The 12,028-nt window shown below is 37.9% G+C and overlaps 1 non-coding gene across 1 annotated transcript; it reads left to right on the plus strand.

The window, feature by feature from the left end:
- Nucleotides 1–8,622: 8,622 nt before the first annotated feature.
- TRNAR-ACG (transfer RNA arginine (anticodon ACG)) lies at nt 8,623–8,695 on the plus strand. Its single transcript has one exon. It is a non-coding gene; the product is annotated as a tRNA-Arg (tRNA).
- Nucleotides 8,696–12,028: the final 3,333 nt, after the last annotated feature.

The following is a 12,028-nucleotide window of genomic DNA, read 5'->3' on the forward strand; positions in this document are numbered from 1 at the left end:
GGGAAGAGGCATAGTTGACAAATAGGCAGCAGAGTCTGCATAAATGGGAAGAAATCAAAATGGGGACACGTCACAAGCGGTGTTCCACAGGGGTGAGTGTTAGGCCAATTATTTTTCACAGTCTACCTCAACGACATAGATGAGGGAATAAATAGCAACATAAGCAAATCTGCTGATGACATCAAAACAGGCCATCCAATTCATTCTAACGAGGAAATTAGAGCACTCTAGGATGATTTAAATAGATTGATGCAGTGGTCGGAGAAATGACAGATGCAGTTTAATATAGACAAATGCAAAATTCTAAATGTTGGACAGGGAAATAACCATGCCACATATAAACTAAGTAATGTAGATTTTAATATTATGGATTGCGAAAAGGATCTAGGAGTTCTGGTTAGCAGTAATATGAAACCAAGACAACAGTGCATAAGTGATTGCAATAAAGCTAACAGAATCCTTGGCTTCATAGCAAGAAGTATAAATATTAGAAGTCCTCAGATTGTTCTTCAACTCTAAATATCTTTGGTTAGGTCTCATTTTGACTATTCTGTGCAGTGTTGGTCACCGTATTACAGAATGGATATAATTGCACTGGAAAACGTACAAAGGAGGACGAGAAAGTTGATCCCATGTATCAGAAATCTTCCTTATGAGGATAGACTGAGGGCCTTGAATCTGCACTCTCTAGAAAGGCATAGAATTAGGAGGAATATGATTGAGGTGTATAAATGCGAAACAGGGATAAATAAAGGGGATGTAAATAACGTGCTAAAAATATCTAACATAGACAGGATTCACAGCAATGGCTTTAAATTGGAAAAAATAAGATTCAGGAAGGATATAGGAAAGCAATGGTTAGGTAATAGTTCTGGTTGAGTGGAACAAACTCCTAAGTACCGTCATGGAAGCTAAGACGTTGTGTAGTTTTAAAATTAGGTTGGATAAATACATGAGTGGGTATGGGTGGGTGGTGTAAGTTGGACCTGACTAGCTTGTGCTACTAGGTCGGATGCCGTGCTCCTCCCTTAAGTGATGTGTCTGACCTCACTAGGTCAAGACATCGGCTTAAGCCGTTGAGGGAATTGGACCTACCTGTGGAAAATTGCATTTATCTGTATGTAACTCATTATGTACATAACAGTAAATGATAACAAAGATAATTATTATTTATCAGTTACATAGACAAGTAGGAATTTGGGACACCTAGGTCACAAAAAATGTCCCCCTTCGATACCTACCACTGTCATATCCACAAGTTGCTCGAGACCTATTAATTACAAATGAAATGTACATACACCAGGAATTCTGGTAAATATATAAATTTGTGGACTGTATATTAAAATTAATAATTGATTATATATATAAATTTACATAACAGAAGGAGAATATATCTTAATATCACTCACCAATTTGACTGGAGATTAAGTTGTATCATACTCAGAAAATCTCACTGTCTATACATGAAAATAACACTGGCCAGAGTTATAACATAAGACTTATCTGAGGTTCCTGGAGCTGTCTTGTCCAGTCGCCTGATATCTCAAGTTATGCAGGAATGCATATCCAACAATTTCGCCTCCTATTTGAGAGGTGTCAGCCCAATTTTACCTCTAGAGCACGAAAATTCTTCCACTTATTCAGTAACGTCTGTGTACAATTCAAAAAACAATGGCGAGTCTCTTCTGCACAGGCGCAGGCCTCTTCCCATTTTTTATAACATAATTTTTATTAAATACAGTATGGCAATCTATTTACATATAACTACTGTATTTCTGGAAAATATATACAGTACTTTTTGCACACTGCGGCCGGGCGGAGTTCATTGCTAAACGACTCAAATTACTCCTTCCTTTAGGAGACGATTCCAGCCAGTTCTGGCTTGAGTGGCTGCTCTCCTAGTAGGTCTTACTACGATTTCATCTTCCGGCATCACTTGGTCAGCGTTATCTTCCATATCACTCATGTCACTTTCCCTCAGATTTTCATTTACGTTTGTTTGAACACCATTTTATTCCAAGGGAATCAATTTATTAATTGTACGTAAACTTTCCTGGCCATGACACAACACTTTGACATTCCTGACAACACCTTGTGCATCTGGGTACAATGTCAATACTTTGCCCAGAGGCCACAATGTTCGATGTTGTTCAGTATCAATCAACACAATGTCACCTGGTTGAATGTTCTGTCGATTTACTGCCTTTGTCGTACCATAAAAGTGTTCACGTAGTGTAAGAAGATATTCCTTATGCCACACATTAGACCAATGATCAATTACTTTATTTAACATTTTAAATTTATCACACAACACCGCCGTATCATCGTAATCTTCATCACTTTCTTCCAGATTATCTCTATAGACAGAGGCAGCTTCCAATTTCCTTCCACATATTAGGTGAGAAGGTGTTAATACATCTGTATCAGGTGTAACACTCATGTACGAGAGAGGCCTATTATTTATCGGATTTTCCACCTCCACTAACACTGCATGGAATTCTTCCAAATTAATTTTCTTCCGGTGTAGTACTTTACGGAGACACCGCTTCACTGTGCCTATAAGCCTTTCGTACAGCCCCCCCCTGCCATGGGGCTCTAGGAGTAATAAATTTCCAGGTACACCCTCGCTGGGTTAACAGAGATTGAACATCGTTACTATTACTTAACTATTAAATGTTGATCACCTGCTACAAAATTTTTAGCATTATCCGAAATCATCAACCTCGTACAGGATCTCCTAGCTGCAAATTTTCGAAACAGCTGTAAAAACTGTTCTGCAGACAAGTCCTGTGCCACTTCTAAATGAACTGCCCTAGTACCAGTACAGGTGAACAAACAAACATACACTCATACCATCTGAACATACCATCATACCATCTGAAGTACCTGTTAAAATTATTGGACCACTATAGTCTACACCTGTTACATCAAGTGGTTTCACTAATTGTACATGCTCCTTTGGCAATGGTGGAAGACCTGGGTACATATAGGATCTGGCATCCACACAGCGACATATTACACAAGATTTAATCACCCTTTTTACACTTTGCCGTCCTTGTGGAATCCAGAAACTTTCCCTAATACAACTTAAGGTATCTTGTACCCCACCATGCATTACATTTTTATGGGCATTAAGCACAATTAAATTTGTTAGATGATGAGTTTTGGGCAGTAAGATAGGGTGTTTAGCATAATCACCCAATTCAGCATTTTGTAACCTACCTCTGCACCTAATTACATTGTTCTCTAAATACAGCCCCAATTTCTCTATTATTGAACCTTTCACAATTTTTCTTTCCATCATCAATTTAATCTCATTTCCATAGATTTCTTCTTGTACCCTCTTTATCCAATATTCAAGAGGATGTGAAAACTTATATGAGATATTCATCTTGTTTAGAAATTTAAACACCAACTTAGTTACACTGATTAGTTTGGGTAAAGAATACCTATTTATGTCAATGGCTAAGGAAGGACAAACTATTGGAGCGGTGGTCACAGTAATTTCAACAGGAGCAATATACGCCTTTTGTACAGGCCAATTAGCTTCATTTACCAACCAACTCGTCCCTTTAAACCATGATACAGCATTTACAAATTTAGCATAAGGTAAACCTCGAGACAAGAAATCAGCTGGATTCTCCTCACCAGGTATATGATTAAATGTTAACATATGCTGATCCAAACTATTATACTTCTCTTGCATCTGATTAATTTCAGTGACTCTGTTTTATACATACACAATTTTACTGTTTCCATTACGAATCCATTGTAAGGATACCTCATTATCAGACCAAATTACAGTGTTGCTAATATTTATCTCCTGCAACTTATTTCTTATATAATTAGCTAATTGACACCTTCATAAATGGCTGTTAATTCCAACTGAGGTAAGGTACATGACTTAACTGGAGACACTTTAGCCTTAGACATAACAAGAGAAATAACACTATTGCACTGAAGATAAGCAACTGCTCCATATGCCAATTTTGAAGCATCACAAAAAATGTGGAGTACATTTTTTCCATTTGGATTGGCCACCTGGCGTGAGAACTCCGACATTGGAATTTTCTCATAATCACCAATTAATTCATCCAACTTGTTAATGAATTCCTCAGGTAGAATTTCATCCCAAGCACATTTAAGTTTCCATGCTTCCTGTATTAATAATTTCCCTCTTATTGTAAGGGGTGACACTAAACCTAGTGGATCAAAACATTTGGAAACTTCAGCAAGCAAAACTCTCTTAGTTAATTTATTGGGCATACTGTATTTATTAGGTTTTAACATTAACAAATCTCTCTCAGTATCCCAAGTTAAACCCAATACATTACTACATTTTGGCACTTCATCTCCAGGGTAATCTTTACTTATTTTGTCCTTTAATTTGGACGAATTACTATTCCATTCCCTCAGAGGCATATCTGCACCTTGCATTATTTCATTAGCCTCTCCATAAGTCATTAACAGTTCCTCTTCAGTTGACGTCACACTCAGGAAATTGTCCACATAAAATTGTTTGCTCATTACTTTACTCAATGTACTTTCCATACGTTTAAGGTGTGCATTTATCGTCGCTTGAAGTAGGAATGGACTGGATGTAGCCCCAAATAATACGCTCCTAAAGCGAAAGGTTTTCAGAGGGCTAAGTGGGTCACTAGGATTCTCAGGCCATAAGAAGCGGGTACAATCCCGGTCAGCCTCTTGTAAACCCACTCTTAGGAAAGCTTTACTTATGTCAGCCGTAAAGGCATAATTCTTCATCCTAAAATTTAATAAGATGTCTCCTAATTTTTCCGCCAGCGACGGACCTGTCATCAAACAGTCATTTAAACTAGGTATATTTTTATTACTCCTGGCACTACATTTAAACACAATCCTCAAAGGAGTGGTTTTAGAATCCTTCTTCACTCCGTGATGTGGCAAATAGTGACCATAAATTTTGGCTTGCTCAGGAGGTACCTCTTCTATAAATTTATTAATTAATTGTTCAGCAGTTATATCATTATAGGCAGTTAACAATTCTGGTGTCTTACTCAGTTCGCGGAGCTGAGCCTTTAACTGTCCATATGCCATTCTGTAATTAGTGGGCAATTCTGGATGGTTCAGTCTCCACGGAAGTCGTACCCAGTATTGTCCAGATTCAAATTTTACATCTCTCAGGTATTGCTCCTGAGTAAAAGAATCGTCTGGACTTGCTTCATTTACATTTATTCCAATGCTGTCTAATTCCCACAATTTATGCACTGGCTCAACACCATCCTCTATGGAAGAATTATACTGGTGTATGATTTCATGAGTAAGACACACAGTTATGGTATTTGTAGTTTCCTCTAGTCATGAATTATTATTACAAGGAATCCTACCATACATTACATGGCCTCCTGCAGTCTTCAAAAGGGTGACACCACATTTCTTTATGTACCCTTTACAAAGGAGGCATAATAGTCACTACCTATCAAAATATTTATTGGGCCTACAGAATCATCACTTACACCAGAAGGTGCTAAATTTACATTATGTGAAAGTCTTTCTGTAGCTTTACTAAGCCCTACTGTAGATATTTTCTCTGTAAGTCTATATACAATTACTGCATTAACACGTTTTTCTCATTGCCCAACCTGACAGTTACATAAACAGTGTCATACAATTGAGCTCTTTTATCTGAGAGAAAACCAGATAATTTTAGAGTGGTAGGATCGCCCATCTGTACTTTCATACCATCAAGACATTTACGTTTTATGAAAGTGCGCTGGGATCCCTGGTCCAATAATGCAGTTACATTTTTTTATTTATCCCTTTTATCATCAATTTTTACCTATAACACAGGTAAGGCTACTTCAGCAAAACCATCATTATTAACATTAGCAGCAATTTTTACATTAGCTACTGTTGTGTCAGGATTGTCAACATTATCATTATTATCAACATTGTCATATAGACCCTTTCACATGACTATATGGTGTCTTCCTTTGTGACATTGATAACAGTTGTTTAATTTGGCATGACAACCCTTTACATTGTGATTACCTAAACACCTAATACATCTGTCAAGTTCCTCCAATCTTTCAACTTTATCATTCCATGAACTGTATGCATTGCAATTCTTAGAAAAATGAGTACCCTTGCAGAAAAGACAATCTCTCTTTTCTCTGACTGGTTTCTTATTAACTGGGCTACTCTTAGGAGGGTACTTATTCTTCTTACCTTGTGGAGAATCATTATTTCTGATTCTTGCTAGTTGATATGCACCTATGCAACTATTTTTAGGAAATGAATTTTGATTATTGCCATTGGGATAATTTTTCCCTTTGTGAAACTTGACAGATACCTCAGAGTTATTATGTGTTGCATCTTTAACATGAGTTGATTGGCTGGTCTGCAACTGAACAATTAATTCTTGTAGACCTAGTCTTATTTCCTCCAGACCAAAATAACCCTTGTGATATTTGTTTGAGAGTCATTCAAGTGTTTTAAAGCTTAATTTATTCTGTACCATGGTACTCAATAACCAGTCTGATTCCTTCAGATTATATTTATTACTTAAAGTTTTGAGAGTGCTCTCCAGTTTAACTCTAAACTGCTGTAAACCTTTGTAAGTGAGATCTGGAGATTTTAAATTAACAATGATATTCACTAGATCCAACATACTTTGTTCTATATTACCATAAGTGACTTTCAACAAGTGAATTGCTTCCTTGTAAGAGTCATCTACATTGGGAAAGGCTTGTATGAGTACGTGAGCATCTCCTCTTACCTGTCCTTTGAGGTAAAATAATTTAGTTACACAAGCTAGATCACTCCTGTCATGCACAGCTGCTTTAAAAATTGACCAAAACTCCTCCCAATTTTCTCCTGGATTAAATACAGGTAAACATAATTCTGGGAGTTTTGGCAAAGACATCTTATTTGTTGGAGCAGACTGATTAACTGCCTGGTTTACACATTTTAATTTATTCAAGGCCTGACTTTTACAAGAAAGAATCTTTTCTTCTGACTCATAATACTGATTAATCATGAGATCTACTTCAGTCTCATCTACACAGTTTACTAATAAATCTCCTTCATATTTGTTGTAATATAATTTGTATGAATCATATCTATTCCCCAAAGCATCTAAATGCAATTTTAAATCATCAGTATTCACAGTTTCTTGATTCATTAATTCCAAACATTTATTGTATGCTTTTGTTACATGCCCTTTTCTAGCTTGCAGTGATGCTTTTTTTGCTCTATATTCCATATGCTTGTCTTCTATATTAATTTCCTCAATTTCAGCCATGATGCAATGTATTAAATTCAACCCAGTCAGTAACACTGACCACAACTCGCAACACTGGCACAACCTACGTTTGAATAAATCCTAGCTACTTGAGCTTAGCAATTACACATACACTGATATAAATCTTGGCCAGAATTGTCTTATCAAATTAATATTATACAAATTAATATAAATCCTTGCCAGAATTTGGCATAGCAAAATTAATATTATACACATTAATATAATATTCAGTCATACTTGACTTGGCTTATCCAAATTAATATTGTAATAATTATAATCTACTACACATTAAGTAAATTTCTGAACTTAACATCCACCTCCAGTCATTTCACATATAATTATTAAGTAATTAACTAATTAATGACTTCACTAATTACCTCTGGTTCAAGAAGGACCAATGGGCAAATTAAATGTGGAAAATTGCATTTATCTGTATGTAACTCATTATGTACATAACAGTAAATGATAACAAAGATAACTATTATTTATCAGTTACATAGACAAGTAGGAATTTGGGACACCTAGGTCACAAAAAAGTCCCCCTTCGATACCTACCACTGTCATATCCACAAGTTGCTCTAGACCTATTAATTACAAATGAAATGTACATACACCAGAAATTCTGGTAAATATATAAATTTGTGGACTGTATATTAAAATTAATAATTGATTATATGTACACAATTTACATAACAGAAGGAGAATATATCTTAATATCACTCACCAATTTGACTGGAGATTAAGTTGTATCATACTCAGAAAACCTCACTGTCTATACATGAAAATAACACTGGCCAGAGTTATAACATAAGACTTATCTGAGGTTCCTGGAGTTGTCTTGTCCAGTCGCCTGATATCTCAAGTTATGCAGGAATGCACATCCAACAATTTCGCCTCCTATTTGAGAGGTGTCAGCCCAATTTTACCTCTAGAGCACGAAAATTCTTCCACTTATTCAGTAACGTCTGTGTACAATTCAAAAAACAATGGCGAGTCTCTTCTGCACAGGCGCAGGCCTCTTCCCATTTTTTATAACATAATTTTTATTAAATACAGTATGGCCATCTATTTACATATAACTACTGTATTTCTGGAAAATATATACAGTATTTTCCACACTTCCTCGCATAGGCCAGTAGGCCTGTTGCATTGTTCCTTCTTCCTTATGTTCTTATGATAGACGAACAGCAGTATAATAAAAGTTTGTAAATGGTTTCCTAAATAGTAAAGACAGAGTTAATACAAAGGAGAGTAAGTCATACCCCAATCAAGGAGCAAAGGCAAATAGCAAGTGCAAATAAATATGATTAAGTGGTAAAAGCAAGACGGCTGAATACCACGGCCTTGTGGCGCAACGGATAACGCGTCTGACTACGGATCAGAAGATTCCAGGTTCGAATCCTGGCAAGGTCGAGTGAACTTTTTATTATGATAATTAAGCACCGAAGACAGGAGACCATGAACATAACTCTGTACCTGCGATTATAAATGGGTAATTATTAAACATTCGCATCAGCACTTGGAAACTGATAAGTAGACTGTTGAAAGGTCATCAAAAATATTTTTAACACTATGGTAGACAGGAGAAAAAATGACCTAAAAAAAAAACGGTAGTGGAGGCGGACTACCTACACAACTGAAGAACAGGTATTACAGGGCCCATGAGCCTAAAAGAAAGTGAATCCAGTTATGGCCAGCTAAGTGTTGGAGCCAAATGGCTAGACTTGATCCATGCAACCAGAAATAGATAAGTACAAATCAGTACGTGGTGAAATAATTAAAGGAAGTGAAAAAATACAAGTTGTCTGAGGTGCGAGGAATGAAAGTCAGGATACACAGGTAGAATCTAGAGAGGCAAATGAACCATGGGTACAAAGAATAAAAGATATATTTTCAGTCTCAGGGTAATAATTGACATTCACTAAACTAGGAGGTGAGAAGGCAAACTGAATCATACATTGTTTCATATCTAGGTATATACAGGCAAGAAATCAGTGAAAACCCTTAAGATTCGGGGTCGGGAGCTATGACTCGTCCCTGCAAATATGTTTTGGTAAGCACTCAAGCATCAACGGAACATAAAAAAATAATGTCAATGGCAGACGGCATTTTGACATTTTAGTAATGGGAGACTACTTAACTGTATTCACGAATACCATCAAACAGTCAGCAGAGAATTACAGCGAGGGAAAAATATCAGGATAGATTGTGAAAAAATGTTCTCTGGTATATACATAATTTTCTGTGCGGGTTGTTTAAGTGGCATGCTGACTTCAGGGACGCCTTCCAGCCTTTCTTCGCAGTAAACACTTTGTTAGTAGGTGACCTGTTGAGCTACGAGTCAAAGGGAATCACTGAGTGTTGCGTACAGGGCAACTACTTAAGCCTGTTTAGCCCTTTCTTGCAACAAATAAACAGGATTGAATATCCTGTTATAGATGAAATCATTCAAGGGTTCAGTAGTAAACAATCACAATGTTTCTTTCCGGTTTTTTATTAAGTTTCTTAATAAACCATAGAAGGGTTTTATATTAACTTTATAAAGGTCGCACCAAAAAACAAAGTACTCATGAAATTTACACTTGAGTTCACTTAAAAGATAATATACAATATTCTGTCTTGTTTATAGTACTGAATGGCTCTAGTATCATAACACCTTCACTTCACATAATAACACTTTGCTTAACTCAATCTAAATGAGACAGAAAACGTAACACTTCAATAATAATTCACTCTTATTCAACTTTCAAAATATACTAAGCGAGATTAGGAATATTCTACACTTAAAGGAGTTTTGAGGCGAGTCTGTCTCCCATGACTTTTTCGCCGTCCTCTTTGAACCAATACTGCTTAAACTCGCTCCTAGCAGAGCTAGGGACAATCACCAGAGTCTCCAATACAGCAACACACTTCGTCTGAGACGTTTCTGTCTGATACCGTCCGAGGTGCTGGAGGGTCACTAGGGAACCTCATGTGGGACCAGAAGGTTAAATACAGGAATCAAGGAGCTTCTCTCACGAAAGGTGAGAGTGGACTGCCCTATAACAGAATTCTCAGACTGACGCCACCTCGGATTAAGAGGGGACACTGGCTAAACGACAGCCATGTAGAAAACAACTGTATCCGTAGTTTACATCGTCGAAACGTCCTATCTATTTACACAGCTAAATAAATTAAGGCCAGATAATATTATAAAGTACTCTATCCTCATTTTAGCTACTAATGAGGCTAGAAATAATATAATATTAAGTGAAAAATCCCGTTACATATACATCATACCTGACCTAGAAGGTTCACAAACGAGGTGCGTAACACTGAGCTACTTGGTTCGGTGTCAATCATGAGTAATCATTTCTCAGTGTTTTTAGCTCGATTATCGTGTTAGTCTACTTTTCTTGCAGCTGTTACCTGTCTTGATTTTGTGATAACTTAGTCTTTAATGTAAATTTACATTTTATTTCTCTCACTTTAGACTTTAAAGACCTTCATTTATTGAGTGAATGAACCGCTTGCCATGATAATAAATGTTTGTTTCCCCTAACTCTTCAATACCATTCGCTGCCTGACCACGGTAGAGTGCGGTTGTGCTCTGCACCCCTCTGCTGTTTGTAGGCGAGCTTCCTTGTCAGTTACCTGGCTGCAGTGGTGTGAAGTGGTGCTGTCACACCTCGGCTAACAACATAGGTGCACTGTGATTGTCAAGATGGCGGTTAGTCTGAGACGCCGGATAAATAAAGTAGGCATTGAGCTACTTAAAGGAACGATAACGCCTAGTTCTGCGCAAGTCTTATTGCCAAAGATCATCCGGGAGACATATGGCGTACAAGATAGTGACTTGTATGGTGTAGCATTGAACGGAGGACAACGAATTTTCGTCAAACTGCTATCAGCAACGGTTTATGAATCGTTAGTCACCAGGTTTCAGGACGTGAGTCTTAACGTCACACCAGCTGTCAGTGTAAGAATGATAGATGTTTCACGGCATTATACGTGGATCAAGTTACGCAACGTTCCCATTGAGGCGGACGAGGCAGATATAAGGAAAGTTTTTGAGAAGTATGGGACGGTGCATTATGCTCAACATGGAACGTGGGCGGCAGGAGCCTATGCTGGTTTTCCAGAGGGTTCTTTCAACCTCAAAATGACTTTGAGGCACCCAATACCGTCCTATGTGTATCTACAAGATTTCAGGACGCAGGTAATGGTAATGTACCCAGGACAACGATGTACATGCCGCCTATGTGGTGAGTATGATCACATAGCGGCGACCTGTGACAAGCGAAGACATGTGCCTGGACCTGTGGTGGACGTCGCAGCCCGTGCTTCAAAGTTGGCAGGTGAGGAACAAACATCGGAAGGAGGGCGTGGTGTTTTGTGGAGAGAGATAGTGGATCGGGCACACAGGACTGGCGGTGAGTTGGAGTCCCGTCCCAAGCTGCCTGATCAGGTGTCGTCTCCTGTGGATAAGGAGGAGCAGCAATTACAGGAGAAGGTTCTTGAGATTGAGGAGGAATTGGTGGAGGTGTTGAAGACTTTGTCACCGCCAGAGAGGGACGTTACATCTCAGCGTGGTGTCATCGGAGAATCGTCGCTTCCAGAAAGTCTGAGACATGATAATTTGGGACGTGGTGGTGGTTTGGAGTCGTCCATTGAATCATTAAACCATTCTCAGGTGGAGGTGGAGGTTCATTGAGAGGCAACATCTGACCAAGACATGTGTAACATGATGGTCACGAGAAAGAGGGC

Source organism: Cherax quadricarinatus, chromosome 27 (assembly GCF_038502225.1).
Source record: "Cherax quadricarinatus isolate ZL_2023a chromosome 27, ASM3850222v1, whole genome shotgun sequence".
NCBI lineage: Eukaryota > Metazoa > Arthropoda > Malacostraca > Decapoda > Parastacidae > Cherax > Cherax quadricarinatus.